Genomic DNA, 19,738 nt, shown 5'->3' with positions numbered 1-19,738 from the left:
TTTCTCTGATCAATACTGATTTAGAACACTTTTTCATATGACTAGAAATAGTTTCAATTTCTTCATCTGAAAATTGTCTGTTCATATCCTTTGACCATTTATCAATTGGAGAATGGCTTGATTTCTTATAAATTTGAGTCAATTTTCTATATATTTTGGAAATGAGCTCTTTATCAGAACCCTGAATATAAAAATGTTTTCCCAGTTTATTGCTTCCCTTCTAATCATGTCTGCATTAGTTTTGTTTGTATAAAAACTTTTAAACTTAATATAATCATGATTCACTCTTAAAGTATGGATTGTTGTGTTATATTTAAATTTAGTTAAGTTGAGCTTCCTAGTTTGTTGGGTGAATAAAAACAAACTTTTTGATGGAGTATTCAATAAATATCACCCTTTTAAAAATTAATTTTATTGGAGAGAATCATCTGCATCCAGAAAGAGGGCTATAGGAACTGAATGTGGATCACAACATAGTAGTTTCACCTTTTGTTGTTGTTTATTTGCTTTTTTTCTTTCTCATTTTTTTTCTTTTTGATTTGATTTTTCTTGTGTAGTATGATAAATATGAAAATATGTATAGAAGAATTGCTTATGCTTAACATTTATTGGATTACTTGCTATCTAGGGAAGGAAGTGAAGAGAAGGAAGAGAGAAAAAAATTTGAACACAAGGTTTTACAAAGGTGAATGTTGAAAACTATCTTTATATGTATTTTGAAAATAAAATGCTATTATTAAAATTTTAAAAATTAATCATGTTTCCCAGGTTCCCATGCATAAAATGTGCATATATACTTATGCTCCAAATTGTTCTCTTCTTTTTAATTCACCCTTTATCCAGATGCCAAAATGACCTTTGTCCAAGTCTGACCATCTCATTTCTCTATTCTAAAAACTTCCACTAAGTAGTAGTGTATAATATAAAACATAAATTCCTCAAACTTGCATTTAATGCCTTTCATAATCTGTCCCCAACCTGCCTTTCTAGCTTTATATAAAGGTGGTAGAGTGTTGTTTTGTTTTTGCTCATGTAGGTTACATGCACCCACATCTGTCTAGATGTGGCTCATAAGGAGACAAGAATAGATATTTCTAGCATCAAGGCTTCTATTATTATCTTTCTCCAAGGAATGTCCAATAGAAGGGAAGACAGAAGGTTTGGATAAAAAGTTGGTTATTCTGCTCTACTTGACTCTCAGTGAAGAAATATTGAATAATCAATCTGCTCCATATATAACCTTCTCTGATCACTATGCCTGAGAGCATTTTCCTCCTCCTTCTCTTCCTCATTGTACTCCTCTTTGTCCTCCAATTTTCTTAGAGCCCCTTGTCTGGGTCACTCCTTTGTCTCATTACATTCCATCTCATGCTCACAGAAAATAAAGCTTTTTTTGAAGGGCATGTAGACCTTCCAACTCCGTCATTACAAAGATGAGGAAATTGGGCTAAGTATCTTATCCAAGGCTTTTGTCCAAGGGGCAGAGCTGGGATGGGAACCAATATTCTCTAACTCTGTGTCCAGATTTTTTTTCAACTATACAACTTGAAACAGGGAGTTTGCTGGCCACGATTTCAGCAGTGGTTCTCAGAGAGCCAATCTGGTACTGATCACAAGAAAGCAACGACTGCCAGAATGTTATAATTAAAAGGGGGCCTTAGAGGTTATTATCTTGTTCAATTTTCTAGTTTTACAATTGAGGAAATGGAGACATAACAAAGGAAAGTGTGATTTTCCAAAGTCATGAAGGGAATAAACATTTTTTAAAAATAGCTTTTTATTTACAAGTTATATGGATGGGTAATTTTGCAGTATTGACCATTGCCAAACCTTTTGTTCCAATTTTTCCCCTCCTTCCCCCCATCCTCTCCTCCAGATGGCAGGTTGACCAATACATGTTAAATATGTTAAAGTATAAATTAAATACAATATACATATACAATAATCAATATTCATGTCCAAACAGTTATTTTGCTGTACAAAAAGAATCAGACTTTGAAATAGTGTACAATTAGCCTGTGAAGGAAATCAAAAATGCAGGTGGACAAAAATATGGAGATTGGGAATTCTATGTAATGGTTCAAAGTCATCTCCCAGAGTTCTTTCCCTGGATGTAGCTGGTTCAGTTCATTACTGCTCCATTGGAACTGATTTAGGTCATCTCATTGTCCATCAGAATTGATCATCATATAGTATTGTTGTTGAAGTATATAATGATCTCCTGGTCCTGCTCATTTCACTTAGCATCAGTTCATGTAAGTTTCTCCAGGCATTTCTGAAATCATCCTGTTGTCATTTCTTACTGAACAGTAATATAGGGAATAAACTTTTGAGAAGAGATTTTAATTCAGGTCCTCTGAACCAGTCACATTTTAACTCTCCCTTGATACCTTGCTTAGCATAGTATTTATTGAGTTATTTTTCAGTCATGTCTGACTCTTTGTGACCTCATTTGAGGTTTTCTTGGTAAAGATGCTGGAGTGGTTTGCCATTTCCTCCTCTAGCTCACTTTACAGATGAGGAAACTGAGACAAACAGTATTAAGGTTCTTGTCTAGAGTCACCCAGCTAGGAAATGTCTGAGTTTTCTTGATTCTAGATCCAGCACTCTATCCATTGCACAACCTGGATGCCCTATTAAAGCTATTCATAGTCTTGTTGTTGTTCAATGGTGTCCAACTCTTAGTGATCTCATTTTATGGTTTTCTTAGCAAAGATACTGGGGTAGTTTGTTATTTCCTCATTTATAAAATAATCTGGAGAAGAAATAAGGTAAACAGGGTTAGGTGACTTGCTCAGGGTCACACAACTATTAAGGATCTGAGATCAGATTTGAATTCAGGAAGATGAGTCTTCCTGATTCCAGGCCCAGCATTTTATCTACTGCATTACCTAACTTCCCAGTAGCATAAAATAGATGCTATATTTAATTGTAAGCTTCCTGAGGGCTTACGTTGTAGTTGTTGTTAAAGTACATTATTGTTTTTATCTTTTTGTCCCTAATGTCTAATAGGTATCTAAGAAACAAAGTTATTGAGTTGAATTGAATTATTGAAAAAAGAAGCAAATTATATACAAATTGGATATGGAACTTTGGAGTTAAGAGTTATGACTTTGGGTTTTTGTTGTTGTTGTTGTTTGTTTTTTTCCCAGCAAGAAGCAAATTAACATGGTTCACGTCACAGGTGTTCCTTAGAATGAAATAATTCTTAGTCATCTGACTTTGATTCAGTGTATACTAAATTACTTAATTATGTTATAAACATCTTACCTTAAGTAGAAATTCCAGGCATGGTGTAAAACAAACATTAGAACAGAAAAAGAAAATATTCCTATATCCTCTCAGGTGAATTGCTCTGCCAGACATAATACTTTGTTTTCTTGATTTGTTGGTTGGTGATATATTAAACCATGATGGGGAGGAAAGGCTGGCCTAGGGATGAGAGGAGGATAAATGGGGCCGGACATAATAGTAAGAGGTTTCTCTCAATGCTGACATGTACTGTTTTAAAACCTCATTTTCAGCTGTAGCCATGATGCCAATAAGTTGAGCAAGGATGGGAAGCTCAAGCTGTCTGTGCAGTAATCAGTATTTTCCTTTTTCCCTCTGAGAGGCTGAAGGAACTCAGCAATTAACTGTTGCCGGTACAAATTATCTGGTGTTAAAGGCAGTTTATTGGAATTCTTTATGGTGGTAGTCCAACCCTGTAATTTGTCTCACTGTGAAACAACACTATCTCATGGAATCATAAAATGTTAGCACTGGAAGGGATGTTGGACATCATCTATCACAGCTCTTTCATTTTATAAATGAAGAAATTGAGACTCGGGAAAGTTGTGATTTTCCCAAAAAAATTAATTTAATTTTTAATTAAAAAAAATCCTACTATATTCTACTACAATAATCCTATTATAATCACACACACACACACACACACTTTTTTTTTTAAACAGATAAATTGAGGCTAAGGAAGATTAAGTGATTTTTTTAAGTTAAAAAAAATTCATGGGAATGAAAAATCATGAAAAGAATCATGGAAGTACAGTTTAGAATCAGAAAAGGTCCTAAAAGTCATTGAGACCCCGGAAAGTTGTGATTTTTCTCCCCAAAAAATTAATATAATTTTTAATTTTTGAAAAATAATTTTAATAAATGTTTTGAGATTATAGGACCATCGGATCTCAAATTTAGACTTACAAAGGAATTTAGAGATTACCTACTATAATCCCCCCATACTTTTTTTTAATAAATAAAGAAATTGAGACTAAGGAAGATTAAGTAATTTTTAAGATTAAAAAAAATTCATGGGAATGAAAAAATCATGAAAAGAATCATGGTGAGTATAGCCTTAGAATCAGAAGAGGCCTTAAATTCATTGAGTTTTATTCCCTCACTTTGCAAATGTAGAAACTGGGATATGAAGTGATATCTTTCTGGTGTCTTTTTGGTTTGGTTTTTAAATATCACCATCCTTTCCAAATGATTCTTTTCTTCCCCCCAAGAGACACTTCTCTTGTAATAAGGCAGCTAGATGGTATAGAGACAACCAGAGGATAGTTAGGAAGATCTAAGTGATCTAACCATGGGACCCTAGAAATGTTACCCTCTATCTTCAATTTCTCTAATGTAAAATGGGGATAATAATAGCACCTCCCTAACCATGTTGTTATAAGTATCAAATGAGATATTTGTAAAGTGCCTAATACAGAAGAGCTGCCTTATAAATACTTATTTCCTTAGTCAACCAGACAGGACCAGCTTCTAACCTGTGGGTGGCTGGAGTCCAACAAAGCAGTCTGGAGACAGGAGAGTCAGGAATCAAACAGAAGTTTAATTTCAGAGTTTGGGAAATAGCTTACAAACAAAAATACATGTACTAAGTAATAGGAGGGGTACCCGCCTTAGTACAGTAAGATCTCAATACTTGTATCCATGGCTATAAAGTAAATTGTAGCCCGCACAAGGAAGGGTAACAGCAACAGTGTGACAAGTTTGATTCATGGTGGGGCTTAAAACAATTCCGGGATTTTGCTGCAGTTGAGATCATCCAGGGGGTAAATGCAAAGGATTGCTCTGGTACCAAGCTTGGGGTACAGCTTGCTTTGGAAAACAGGGTGTCCCCTAATATCTTGACATTCCCCCTTTCTTCCAAAGGGAGGGAATCTGAAAGAATCCCTATCCTTCTAGACCATTAAGGAGAGGCAGATATAAGTCAAGATACCATCTCCAGTTGGGGTAAGAGGAGCATGTTTATTCTAGGAAGTCAGTTCCTTAAGGGGACCTATTGGATAAGATTGTAGAAGGAGAAAATGTCCACACATGCTCGATATTTGGGTATATAACAAAAAAAAGAGGAAAAAAAATCACTAGGATGGTATACTCAGCCTTCATCCAGAATCTTGGACAATTGTCTCCTCTGGATATCAGTTGTTTCTAAGTCTGTACTAGACTAACTCTGGGGTTCCTGGAGGGTTTTGCCATCCACTCAAAAAGAGGGGCTTTTTTCAGATGATCCAGAAGTCCACACCCACAAGTTTGTCAGCTGGGGGAATATTCAGAAGAACCTGGTAGGGACCCTTAGAGAAAACTCCTTGGATCAATCTTTGAATCTGAGTTTTTGATCAGCATTCATAGGTCCTTAGTTAAGAGTTTCTAAACACACAGAGATGATTCAGCTTCCCAGAGCTAGGTTCAAACAAAGCAATAAAGTTTTTCTCACAATTCTCATAATTGCATAATCACATTAAGACAGGTACAATTCAAAATACTTAGAGTGATCACAATGGACTTAGTTTTGATTAGGGAGATTTACATCACATCAAGGTAATCAAGAAAACTTAAACATAGACATCTTGAAACAAAAGACCAAATTATTGGTCTTTTAAAAATATTTTAAAATAAATTTAAAATTAAAATTAAAAAAATAAAATTAATATTTTAATATTAATTAAAATTACCAAGGCTTCTTGTATTTTAGTAACCCATTCTCAATATCAATTTAACCAGTACATTTGAGTCCCAGATATTTCATGTAATTATCTGGTTCCTAGATATCCTTACTTGGACAATAGGCTTTATTCTCAGACAGCTCTGAAGGGGACTCTGCTTCCGTAGTTCCAAATCTAGAAGTTCTTAGATAATTTTGAAACTTCAGAGGATTTCAATTTGTATACCATTTGTTATTTCTATTCTTACCTAAACCCTGTACCTAATAGAACAATCTTTTTAAAATGTATGAAGGAAAGGTAGAGTCAAAATGGCAGAATAAAGATCAGGACTTGTCCAGCTTTTCCCCAAACTGTTCAAAATTCCTTTAAATAATGACTCTAAACACATTTTAAAGCATCAGAACACATAAAAAGACAGAGTGAAATATTTTGTGGGTGAAGACAACTTTGGGTGAAGACAACTTAAAAAACCAGCAGAAAAGTTCTGTGGCACCCAGGTGGGAGTCTAGCATGCAGTCCCATGTAGCCCTGGCCTCAGTGCCAGCAAAGAAGGAATCTACCTTGGATCTCTGATCTCTGAATCAGTGGCAGTACTGGTGGTCTGTAGATCTCTCAGCCCAGAATCACCAAAGATGAGTTGAAAATTCAGTCAGAAAGTTTGTCAGTAGGGTGAGAAGGCCTTGGGAAACCAGCAAAGCAGTAGTAAGTGTGAGTGGTGGCAGCCAGGCAGCTTTCTGAGACCATCTCAGAAATGGAGCCCTGCTTAAAAAAAAAAAAAAAAAAGAGTTGAAAAACTAAATAGTCTGGGAAAATAAGCACAATAGAAAAAGATTCTGACCATACAAAGTTACTGTGGTGACAAGGAAAATCAAAAAAACATTCAGAAGAAGATAACAAAGTCAAAACTCCTACAACCAAACTTCCAAGAAAAATAAGAATTGGTCTCAGGCTATGGAAGAGCTCAAAAGTGATTATGAAAACCAAGCAAGAAAAAAATGGGAAGAGAATTGAGTGTGGTAGAAAAGAAAATTTTAAAAGCTAATGAGGAGAAGAATACCTTAAAAAGAAAAACTGGTAAAAGGCAAAAGGAGGTACCAAACCCACTGAGGAAAATAATTCCTTAAAAATTAGAATTGAGAAAATGGAAGCAAATGACTTTGGGAGGAATCAAAAAACAATAAAACAAAACCAAAAGAATGAAAAAATAGAAAACAATGTGAAATCTTTCATTGGAAAAGCAACTGACCTGGAAAATAGATCCAGAAGTAATCATTTGAAACTATTGCTCTCCCTGAAAACCATGATGAAAAAGCAAAATAAAACAAAACAAAACCTGTACATCACTTTTCAAAAAAGCATCAAGGAAAATTGTCCCAATATTCTATAACCAGAAGTAAAATAGAAATTGAAAGAATCTGCTTATTGTCTCCTGAAAGAGATCTCAGGATGAAAACTCCAAGGCATGTTATAGCCAAATTCTGGAACTCCCAGATTAAGGAGAAAATATTGCAAGCATCCAGAAAGAAACAATTCAAATATGGTGAAGTCACAGTCAAGATAATACAAGATTTAGCAGCTTATAAAGGTTTGGAGGGCATGGAATATGATATTCCAGAGAGTAATGGAACTGGGATTATAACCAAGAATCACCCACCCAGCAAAAATGAGTATTATCCTTCAGGGGAAAAGGTGGAAATTCAATGAAATAAAGGACTATCAAGCATTCATGATGAAAAGACCATAGCTGAATAGAAAATTTGATTTTCAAATACAGGACTCAGGAGAAACATGAGGAGTAATCAGAAAAGGGATATAATAAGGGTAAAGTTTATCTGTTTACATCCAAATGGGAGGATGATGATTGTAATTCATAAGAACTTTCTCATTATTATGGCAGTTAGGAGGAGTATATATAAACAGAGGGCACAGGTGTGAATTGAATATAAAGGTATAATATCTAAAAAAATTAAATTAAGGGGTGAGAGAGGAATGTATTGGAAGAATAGGAAAGGGAGAGATGGAGTGGCATAAATTATCTGCTGTGAAAGAGGCAAAAAAAAGCTTTTGCAGTGGAGGGGAAGAAGAGAGTGGGAAGGGAGTAAGTGAACCTTATTCTCATCAGAATTAACTCAAAGAGGAAACATATTCACGCAATATGGGTATAGAAATCTATCTTACCCTACAGGAAAGTAGTACGGGAAGGGAATATGAGAGGGGGGGGGCGGAGAGAATAATAGAAGATACGGTATATTGGGGAAGGGAGTGCTCAGTAGCAAAACACCTTTGAGGAGGGACAAGATGAAAAGAGAGACAATAGAATTAACAGAGGGGAAATACAGTTAGCAATAGAAAAAGGAAAAGAATTTTGAAGCACATTTCTCTGATGAAGACCTCATTCCTCAAATGTATAGGGAATTGAGTCAAATTTACATATATATGTATATGTGTGTGTGTATACAAATATATAGATATAAAAGACCCATTCCACAAATTGATGTGATCAAACGATGTGCCCAAAAGGCTATAAAATCATGCATATCATTTGATTTAACAATATTACTACTAGGCATGAATCCCAAAAGACATTAAAAAAAAGGAAAAAGACTTATATGTACAAAAATATTTATAGCAGCTCTCTTTTCACAAGGCAAATAGTTGAAAATTGAGGGGATACCCATCAATTGGGGGATGGCTAAATAAATTGTGGAATGTGATTATTATTGTTCTATGGGAAATGATAAACACTCCGCTCTCAAAAAAACCCTGGAAAATCCTACATGAACTCAAGCAAAGTAGAAATGTACTGTGCACATGTGTAATAACATTCTGGGATAATCAGTTGTGAATGACTTTGCTATTCTCAGCAGTACAATGATCCACAAATACTCTGAAGAACTTATGATGAAAAATGCTATCCATATGCAGAGAAAGAACTGATTGTGTCTGAGTACAGATTGAAGCATACTCTTTTTTTTTTTTACTTTGTTTTTCTTGAGGATTTTTTCTTGGAGGAGAGAGCTATGTTTTCTTTCACAACATGACTTTTATGGAAATATTTTACATAACTTCACATGTGCCTTTTTAAAGGGGAGTAGAGTGAGGAGGAGAGGAAAGAATCTGGAAACAATATTTTTTAAAAGATATGTAAAAATTGTTTTATATGTAACTAAGGAAAATAAAAATATTAAATATAATAATAACAAAGAGGACTAATTACCAGAAAAATGTATCAAGGTCCAATTGCAAAATGAACTCTTTTGACCTTTAAGATTATCACAGATACCTTAGAATTGGGAAAATAATTTCACTTTCTTTATGTAAATTTCTTAATCCAGTTTTGAAAAAGAAGTTTTTCAACTGCTTGAAGAAGTTTTCAAAACTTCTTACTAAAACGTAATCAAAGCCTAAACTTTCATGAAAGATAAATTTTGGAAGCCAATCATATATATCTGCATTTAGTTCTTAGCGAAAACAGTCTAATTTTATTGTTTTTTCAAAATTTATTATTCTAATTAATTAAACATTTTTCATATTACATCTTTGTCTTATTATATTGTTTAATTATTCCCCTCCCTTAGGAGGATATTATCCCTGTATTACAATTTCTTTCTTTCTTTATAAGGTCCTTACCTGTAGATGCTCTATCCAAAGGAATAGACGTTTTTTCTTTAATTGCAAACCTTTCAAGATTTCTTGGAGTTTACCAACTAGATTTGTTTCTTAAGAACCATGCCTTAAACCCAAATCACTCTATATTTCATTAATTGGCCAACAATAGTCCCAGGCCAACTCCCAGTTGGTTATTGTTTGGGCCATGATTGACTCAGAGTGAATGTATATAGTAATTGTTTCTGTTTTGTTTCTTATGTATAAAATCCAATTTGAAGAACTTATTATCAAAACATGCTCGAAGCCTGAATTTCCATAGTAGATAAATTAGGAAACAATGATATACATCTACATAGAGTTCTTAGAGAAAACAATTTCATTCTGTTGCTTTCTCAAATTTTAATATTCCAGTTAATTAGAAAACCTTCACATTACATTTTTATTTTATTATTTTAATAATTTCCCCCTTAGGAGGATATCATCCTTATTTTATAATTTCATCACAAATATAGGTTAAAATTATAAAATTTTCATACTTGCATCCTATTATAGTAACTCAAAAGTATTCCAGTGTTATTGAATAGATTTGGTATTGTACTTATGAAATTTCTTGATTATAGAAATATGCTATAAAAGGAAAAAGAGGGACAAAGTTATAACAATGTCAAGTATCATTAACAGAGAGGAAAATTTCCTTAGCACTGTTGGATTCTGTTGGATTGGGCATGAGTCATATCTGACAGCCAATCATGTAGTAATTGGATTTTAAAAGCAAAGCTCAGGATTAACCAGATGGGAATTTTCCTTTTCAGAAAGAAAATAGAACAATGGAAAAAGAGTCAGAAGGATCCTATGTAAAAATCCTTACTTTTGACATTTTAAAAACTACATGAGAGTTATCAGATATGGAAGAATTACATTAAATTAAATAACAATAATGTAGTGCTTCTTCACATAAGCAATTTTCTGTAGTAAACACTTTAATCACTGTATCATTTTGATCTTCACAACAACTCTGGGTAATAAGTACCATTATTATTTTTTCTCTTTACACATCAGAAAACTTAAGCAAACAGATAAGATAACTTGCCTAAAATTGCATAGCTAATAAATTTCTGCAACCAGAATATAATTCGTTTCCCTATGTTTTTCAAGCATTTTTTAAACACTTGTATTTGGGAATCTGATCTGAAATGAGAGGAGTGAAGAGGGAGAAGGAGAAGGTCTTTGATCTGGGGGAATTAAAAGAAATCTTTGGTTAAGCAGTCTTTTATTTTTTTAGGTCAGAAATATCAAGAAAGAGTAATGAGAGGTTGCTATAAGGTGCAAATATTTACTTTTTTTTTCTTTCTTCACTCCTTGATTACATAATTAGCTGTTTTACTTCATTGACCTAAAATAATGAAGCTATTAATTTTGTCATTTACTTTTAACTTTTAGCCTTGTTTTTTCTGAGGCATTTGGGGTTAAGTAAGTTCCCAGGGTCACACAGCTAGAAAATGTTAAGTGTCTGAGATCAGATTTGAACTCAGGCTCTCCTGACTTCAGGACTGGTGATCTATCCATTGTACCACCTAGCTGCCCCTGACTTTTAGACTTTTAATTTTTATTTTTCTTTAAAACAAATTCTACTAAGTTATTTCTAAGGAGTGAGTTCCTAGAATTGCTCCAAATCCCAGAAGTTCTCCTCTGCAATTTAAAAATGATTAATCTTCAAGATTCCAAAATATACTAAGATGTTTTTAGCATTTCTACAAACTTTGATTATTTCTCTTTTTTCTTATTATGTAATGTCTTATGGAAAACCTAAAGTGGGAAGTTAGTTAGTTCTGCTTCCTGGGACAATTGATTCAAGTATGAAAGTTCATAATCTTTCCCAGTGTTCTAAACTCTTTGGCTACAAGCCCTAGAAGTTTTAAATCTTTCAAGATAACAGAATCTACAAACAATACATACAGAACACAAACATTTTATATTTTTAAAAGACACAACCACAAACAAAATGACAAGACATATAATCAAACACAGAGTTCTAACAAAGAGCAGACTAGAGATAGGAGAGTCAGGATTCAAATAGAAATTTAATTTCAAAGTAATGGAAATAGCTTCAAGTGGGGACACATATGTTGGACTCTTTATGGAGGGAACTTGCTTTAGTGTTAGCAGATCTCTGTACTTATATTTATGGCTATGCCCTGACAATGAAGAGTAACAGCAATATGAGAAGTCTGATTTATAACAGGGTTTAAACAATTCTGGGATTTTGCTGTAGCTGAGATCATGCTCTTTTGTCAATCTTAGGGCACAGTTTGCTTGCTGGACCTTAGCTCTGGAAAATAGGGTGTCCCCTAATATCTTGACACCTTCCTAATGAAGTATACAAAATGCTTTTCTCTACATGCTTAAAAGACCTGAAAATCAAGAGAATGCTTATCAACTTGGAAAACTGCTGAAAAGGTTGTAATATATGATTATAATGGAGTACTTCTTTGCTATAAGAAATAACAAGGGGAAGTGATTTCAGAAAAACATGTGAGACCTATATGAATTGAGGCAAACTGAAGTGAGATCTAGATCATTGTGCACTGTAATGGTAATGTTATAATGATAATCATTTGTGAAGGACTTGCCACTCTGATCAATACAGTGATGGAAGACAATTTCAGAGGACTCATGATGCAAAAATGATGTTATCTCTAGTATTCTACTTACCTCTTTGACTTCTTTCTTATTTATTTTGTGGTTTGATTTATCTAATTCTGAGAGTGCAAGGTTGAGATCTCCCACTATTATAGTTTTGCTGTCTATTTCTTCTTGCAGCTCTCTTAATTTCTCTTTTAAGAATTTAGATGCTACACCACTTGGTGCATATATGTTTAATATTGATATTGCTTCATTATCCATGCTACCCTTTAGCAAGATATAGTGCCCTTCCTTATCTCTTTTAATTAGATCAATTTTTGCTTTAGCTTGATCTGAGATCAGGATGGCTACCCCTGCTTTTTTGACTTCACCTGAAGCATAGTAGATTTTGCTCCAACCTTTTACCTTTAACCTACATGTATCTCCCTGCTTCAAGTGTGTTTCCTGTAAACAACATATTGTAGGATTCTGGCTTTTAATCCATTCTGCTAACCACTTCCTCTTTATGGGGGAGTTTATCCTATTCACATTTATGGTTAAAATGACCAATTCTGTATTACTTGCCATCTTGTTAATCCCTATTTATGCTTTTCTCCCTTCTTTCCCCCTTACCCCCCTTGCTTCTCACTTGGTGCAAGTGAACATCACTTGCTTCTCACAGCCCTCCCTTTTTAGTATCCCCCCCCTTAGATTTCCTCACCTTATCTTACCCCTTTCCCTCACAGTTTCCGTATTCCCTTCCGCTTAGCTTATTCCTTCCCTTTTCACTTTTCCCTTCTCACTTTTCAATGAGGTGGGAGAAGTTTCACCATAAATTGAATATGTCTAAAATTTTTCTCTTAAAGCCAATTCTGAAGGCAGTAAGATACCCACTATATTCATCCCCCTCCATTCTTTCTCTCAGGTATAATAGGTTTCCTTTGCCTCTTCATGAGATGTACTACCCCCATTTTACCCTTTTTCTGGTACAATGTCCTTTCCACATCTAGTTTCTAGAACAAGGTATACATGTATTCTTAATACATCTTTATAGCAGAAATATAGTTCCCAAGATTAATCTTTACCTTTTTAGATTTCTCTTGAGTTCTATATTTGTAGATCAAACTTTTTGTTAAGTTCTGGCTTTTTCATCAAAAATAGGTGAAATTCGCTTACTTCATTGAATGTCCATCTTCTTCCCTGGAAAAAGATGCTCATTCTAACTGGGTAAGTTATTTTTGGTGGCATACCGACTTTCTTAACCTTTCGGAATATCATATTCCAGGCCCTTTGATCCTTTAATGTGGATGCTGCCAGATCCTGGGTGATCCTTATTGTGGCTCCTCGATACTTGAATTGGGTTTTTCTAGCCACTTGCAGTATTTTTCCTTTGTCTGAGGGTTCTGGCATTTGGCCACTATATTTCTTGGTGTTTTGATTTTAGGATCCCTTTCAGTAGATGATCGATGAATTCTTTCAATGTCTATTTTACCCTTTGTTTCTATGACTTCTGGGCAGTTCTCTTTGATAATTTCCTGGAAAATAGTGCCCAGGCTCTTTTTTTCATCATACTTTTCTGGGAGTTCAATAATTCTCAGATTGTCTCTACTGGATCTGTTTTCCAGGTCTGTTGTTTTCCCAAGAAGGTATTTCACATTCTTTTCCATTGTTTGATTTTTTTGGATTTGCTTGACTGATTCTTCTTATCTCCTCAAGTCTTTCAATTCCATTTGTTCAATTTTGATTTTCAATGAAGTATTTTCTTCACTCACTTTTTAAATATCTTTTTCTAATTGTCCAATTGAGTTCTTTTGTTCTATGGAATTTTTTTCCATTTCGCCAATTTTGTTTTTTAGAGAACTGTCTTCTGTTTCCAGTTCGCTAATCCTATTTTTCAAGGATTTTATTTTTTTATCGACTCTGTCTTTAAATGAGTGGGATGACTTCTCCAGACTCTCTTGCCAAGCCTCCCTCTCCTTTTCCCATTTTTCTTCTAGCTCCCTTGTGAGAGCCTTTTTAATTTCTTCTATGAGGTTCATCTGGGCTGAGGAACAGATGATCTCCTCCTTTGGGGATTCACCTGGAGACAGTCTGTTTTTAGTCTCCTCAGGGTTTAGAGTCTGCTCTCTATCTGTGTAGAAGCTGTCAAGGGTTAAGGTCTTTTTCAATTTTTTGCTCATTTTGTCAGAGAAGAATCAAAGATAAACTAGCAAAAAGAAAAAAAGAAAAAACCCCTAAATGGAGTCTGCTTTTTGGGGGGAGGGGCTGGGTGGTGTTACCGAGCTTCCTCTACAGACTGCGGGGGCAACAGCAAGGCACTAGCAGGACTGTGCTGCGCCTGTGCCCTGAGACTCCGAGAGCGTGCTGAGACACTGTGGGGGAGGGGTGGCCCGGTCCCGAGAAACTCCAGCTGTTTGGGGTTGTATTCTTCACCCCCCTGTTTTTTTAGCTTCTCTGCTGAGTTACTGACTCGCTGCCAGGGCAAAGTATCCAATCCTGTAGCAAAGCTCTCCCCACAGAGATGGCTGAGATCACACCCCACCCCACTCCAGTCTGCTTGGCTGTGAGCTGCTCCTGTGTTCTCGCTGTCGCTGCCTGCCCTCAGCCTGGGCCCGATCTAAAACAGTCCCTGCCCTCGAGCAAAAACAGACCTTTCCTGGCGAATTTCAAGGATGGATTCTCTTGGTAATTATTTGTGGGTTTTTTTTCAGTCAAGCATTAATTCAGAGGCTTGTAATGAAATGGATTTTGAGAGAAAATGCGGAGCTTACACAGCTGTGTGCCTCCTCTCCGCCATCTTGGCCGGAAGTCCCCAAAAATGATGCTATCTCAGGAGAGAGAACTGATGAACTCTGAGTACACATTGAAGTATAATTTTTTAATTTTAATCTGCTTGTTTTAAAAAATGGCTAATATGGAAATATGATTTGTATATTTCACATGCATAATTGATGTCATATTGCCTTTTCAATGGTTACAAAGGGGTGGAAAAGAGAGAGAGAGAATTTTGAACTCAAAACCTAAAAAAGAATGTTAAAAATAAATAAAGAGACTGGAAGAAGATATCTGCATTCATAAGAAAAACTGATAAATAGAAGTATATATAGAATGATTTTGTATAAAATATATATTTTTGTATCTAATAGTAGCCATCTCTAGGTAGCCAACAAGGGAGGAAGGGAGAAAAAAAGAAAAAAAATACATGATAACTTTATTATATACTTAAAAGGAACAGCAAGTTGTACATAATACATTTGCAGTTTCATGTGCAATCATCTTTTTTATTCTAATATTTTATGGAAATGCTTATTTCATAAATTTAAAAGAAAATGTAAAAGTTTAGACAGTCAAAAATATATAAAAGCATATTTTAAAAATTAAACAAATTTAAAAATATATACTTCATTCTATATTTACTTGTTGCTGTTGTTTGCCTTTCATTTTCAAAGAGGACCAAAGACATCACAGGTCTTTCAAATTAATTGGATTTATACGAGGCAGAGTAAAGTAAAGTTGTCAGCTTCACTTTCTCTTCCAATCATCAAATACTACTTCTTTGCTAATAAATAAGAGGAACAATTCATTATCAAGTCATTTTAGCCTAGTTGCCCTTTGCAATTATTTTCATGGTGTTCTTTTTGTTTATAATTTATGTCTTTCTCACGGGAAGGTGAGATAACTAACTGGGAAATGACTACAAAATGCTGGAGGGGGGTTTTGCCTTTCATTTTAGTAAAAAAGCAACTTCACCAAATTTTTTTTTTGACATCTCCAAGTAGAACCTGGAAACCATCCTCCTTTTAAGCTGAACCTTCTTTGTATTTTCTGATTGAATTGATATTGAGAATGTAAAATAGGAACAACAAAAGCACCTAACTCATGGGGTTGCTGTGGAGATCAAATGAGATAACATGTGTACAATACTTTATAAATCTTAGAGTGCTATATAAATGATAACTATTAGTATTACAACTAATGATTATTTTCTTTTTTTTTAATAGTCTCAATAGTATTTAATTTTTCCAATTACATGTAAAGATAGTTTTCAAGATTAATTTTTTAAATTTTTTATTATTATAGCTTTTTATTTACAAGATATATGCATGGAAATTTTTCAGTATTGACAATTGCAAAACCTTTTGTTCCAATTTTCCCCCTCCTTTTCCCCATCCCCTCCCCCAGATGGCAGGTTGACCAATACATTCAATATTAATTTTTGTAAAATTTTTAGTTCCAAGTTTTTTTTCTCCTTTCTTCCTTGACCTCCCCTCTCCCCAAGACAGTAAGGAATCTGATACAAATTATACATGTACAATTAATGATTACTTTCTACTACAACTTCAGGTAATGAGGTCCTTAACTATAGTAGAGTCACAGATGAATGATTAGAAAGGAGGAGACAGAGGTAAGATAAAATAGGTGGCAGAGGTAGAATCAATAATATTTGACAACTGATTGGATGTAGTTGGGGAAGGAGTAATTAGTCAAGGATGGCTCCCAGTTTGCACAAGAGTGCCTAGAAAGATGGCAATACTCATAAACAAACATGGAGAATTTTGGAAGAGTGGATTTAAGGGGGAACATTTTCCAGTTGAGATGTCTATGGTACACTTATTTAGAGATTATTCAGAAGGCAGTTGGTAAAACTGGAAGCTAGGGAGGTAGGCAATGACATAGCAATGATAATTGAATCCATGAGACTTGATATGAAAGGGTGTAGGAAAAGAAGAGGAATCAGGAGAGAGCTTTGGAATAAAACCTATAATTAGTGCATGGGACAAGCATAATGATTCAGCAAAAGAGACTGAGATGACTAATTGGATAGATAGGAGAAAAACCAGGAGGGAATAATGTCATGAGAACCAAGGGAGGAAAGAATATACAAGAGTAAGGTGTGGTCAGATGCTACAGAAAAGGCCATCAGATTGGGCAATTAAGAGATAATTGGTAAGCTTGGAAAGAAAATTTTCAATTGAGTGATGAAGTCAGAAACCAGACTGTGTTCAAAGTCCTTTTCAATCTAGCTCCAATCTGTCTTTCTAATTTTATTTACTTATAATCCTCATATACTCCATATTCCAATCAAACCGACTTACTTCTTTTCCTTGGAAATAACAATCCATCTGTCACCCATGTCTTTGCATATTTGCACCTAAAAATTAAAAACTAGATAACAAATTATAGTGAACCAAGTCAACATAGTTGTGTGACTTCCTCTAATGTCATTCTGCAGCATTATTTATTCATTCAGCAGGAACAGAGAAGGCAGATGGTGAAAGATAACCCAGGATTGGGATTTTGCAAATTATGAGTGGCAATAGAATGAGAAGCAAGAGATTCAAGAGCAGGTTTCAATGTTATGTTTGAACTAATTAATTAAAGAGTACAAACTGGGAGGGGAGGAAAATGAGGTCAGAGCAAGAATAATGGAGAGGGAGAAAAGGGAGAAGTGGAGTGACTGGAGGTCACAGTGAAAAATAATAATAATGGCTAGCACTCATATAGTGTTTTACAGCCTGCAAAGCACTATGCAGATAATGTGTTAGATACTATGCTAAACATTTTACACATATTATCTGTTTTCTAGGTTATACATGTATATTCTTTTTACATATTTCTATGACGATATGGGGAGAGAACAATCAGAACAAAAGGGGGAAACCATGAGACAGGAAAAAACAGGGAAAAAAGTGAAAAGAGTATGCTGCTATCAGCATTCTGTCTCTATAGTTCTCTATCTGGATACAGATCATTTTCCATCCACAGTTTATTAAAATTGCTTTAGATCACTGAATTGCTGGGAAGAGCTAAGTCTATCGTAATTGATTATCACACAATCTTGGTGTTGCTGTGTATAATGTTTTCCTATAATTTTCTGCTCATTTCATTGAGCATCAATTTATGTAAGTCTCTCCAGGTTTTTCTTAAATCAACCTGTTCATCAATTCTCATAGAACAATAATATTCCATTATTTCCATATATCATAACTTATACAACCATTCCTCAATTGATGGGCATTCACCCATTTTCCAATTCTTAGCTATCATAAATAGAACTGCTATAAACATTTTTGCACATACATATATTATCTTATTTAATCTTCACAACAACTCTGAGGCAGGTGCTTTTATTATTTCTAATTTGCAGATGAGGAAACTTACTTGCCTATGATTCAGATAGTAAGTATCTGAGATCAGATTTGAATTCAAGTTTTTCTGACACCAGATTCAGATTTTCCTCTCTTCAGATCCCCACCTAGGGACCGCTATAATAAAGATAAGGAATAGATTTAGGAGTGGATGGGGGAAAAGGGAAAATAGGAATTGGAAGAATAGGAAATTATGGTCATATAGAATAATTTCAGAGTCATGGATGACAGAAGTGAAGAAGTTATAGGTGAGAATGAGACTATCATTTAGTGAGACTATGGTGGAATGTAGGTCATAAAAGTCGAGTAGAATTAGAATTCCAAGTTCTTTGAGTAAGTGTCAACATGTAAATTCACATCATTCCAGAAGCTGGAATAAAAAGGAAGTTTATGAACCTGGTACTGAACTCCGTTTAGAAAGGAGATGATTCTCTGTGCCTCAGAACATAAACTTTCTGAATAAATGAGAACAATGAAGGCATCACTGATAATGAAACTTTCCATAAAACAAAAAAGATTTGTCAAGATTTCTATGACAAACTATTTTTCTATCTATGATAGTAAATCCCCAATATTTGGATTCTGACACTCGTCCCTAATATGATCAATTGTTGAAAGAGTAGAAATGACATCAAATAAGTCCGCTGAATTGGACCAAATATACAAAAAGGAGTTTCTTATTAGAGGGAGCAAAATTCTAAAGACACTGAGGAATTCATTTTTAAGAAATTCCAAAGGGAGAAGACACCATATGCAAAAAAAGCAAACATTTTACTTAAAACAGCATTTTAAGGTTTTCAAGTTGTTACCTAATCTCATTTGATCCTCAGAATCCTATGAATTAGGTGCTTACCCCTAGTTTTTTTTACAGATAAGAAAACTAAGGGAAATCGAGATTAAGTATGACTTACCCAGGATCACTTAGTTAAGGCAGGATTCAAATTCAGGTCTTCTTGACTCCAAGCCTTGTGCTCTATCCATTGTGCTAGTTATCTGCTCCTAAAAATAGGGCACTTCCTTTGATCTTGAATTACTGATTAAATTAGTTATTTCTTTATAGCTAAAACAAAATATTTTAAATAATAAAATCATGATGACAGAGAAGATATCAATAACTACTGATTGATATGGCTGCTTTCTCATCTTTTATAATCTCTTTATAAGAATAATTTATACACATATCAAAGCTACCCTTAGTGAAGGTATGAAAAAGGAATAAGACAAGTGTCATAAGGCCATGCTCAACTTGCATATATTACCTGAATTTGAGCAGGCACTGTTAGCGATACAGAAAAATTTCAAGAATGGAAATTCCATGGTTGTGGAACAAATAGATTTGTAAGTTTCATGGGATTTAAGGATGCTGCTGGACAGTAGTCCCTGCCACATGGGCAGTTAGAGCATAAAGTC

Source organism: Antechinus flavipes, chromosome 3, assembly GCF_016432865.1.
Source record: "Antechinus flavipes isolate AdamAnt ecotype Samford, QLD, Australia chromosome 3, AdamAnt_v2, whole genome shotgun sequence".
Classification (NCBI taxonomy): Eukaryota; Metazoa; Chordata; class Mammalia; order Dasyuromorphia; family Dasyuridae; genus Antechinus; species Antechinus flavipes.
This window is presented reverse-complemented; position numbering follows the sequence as displayed.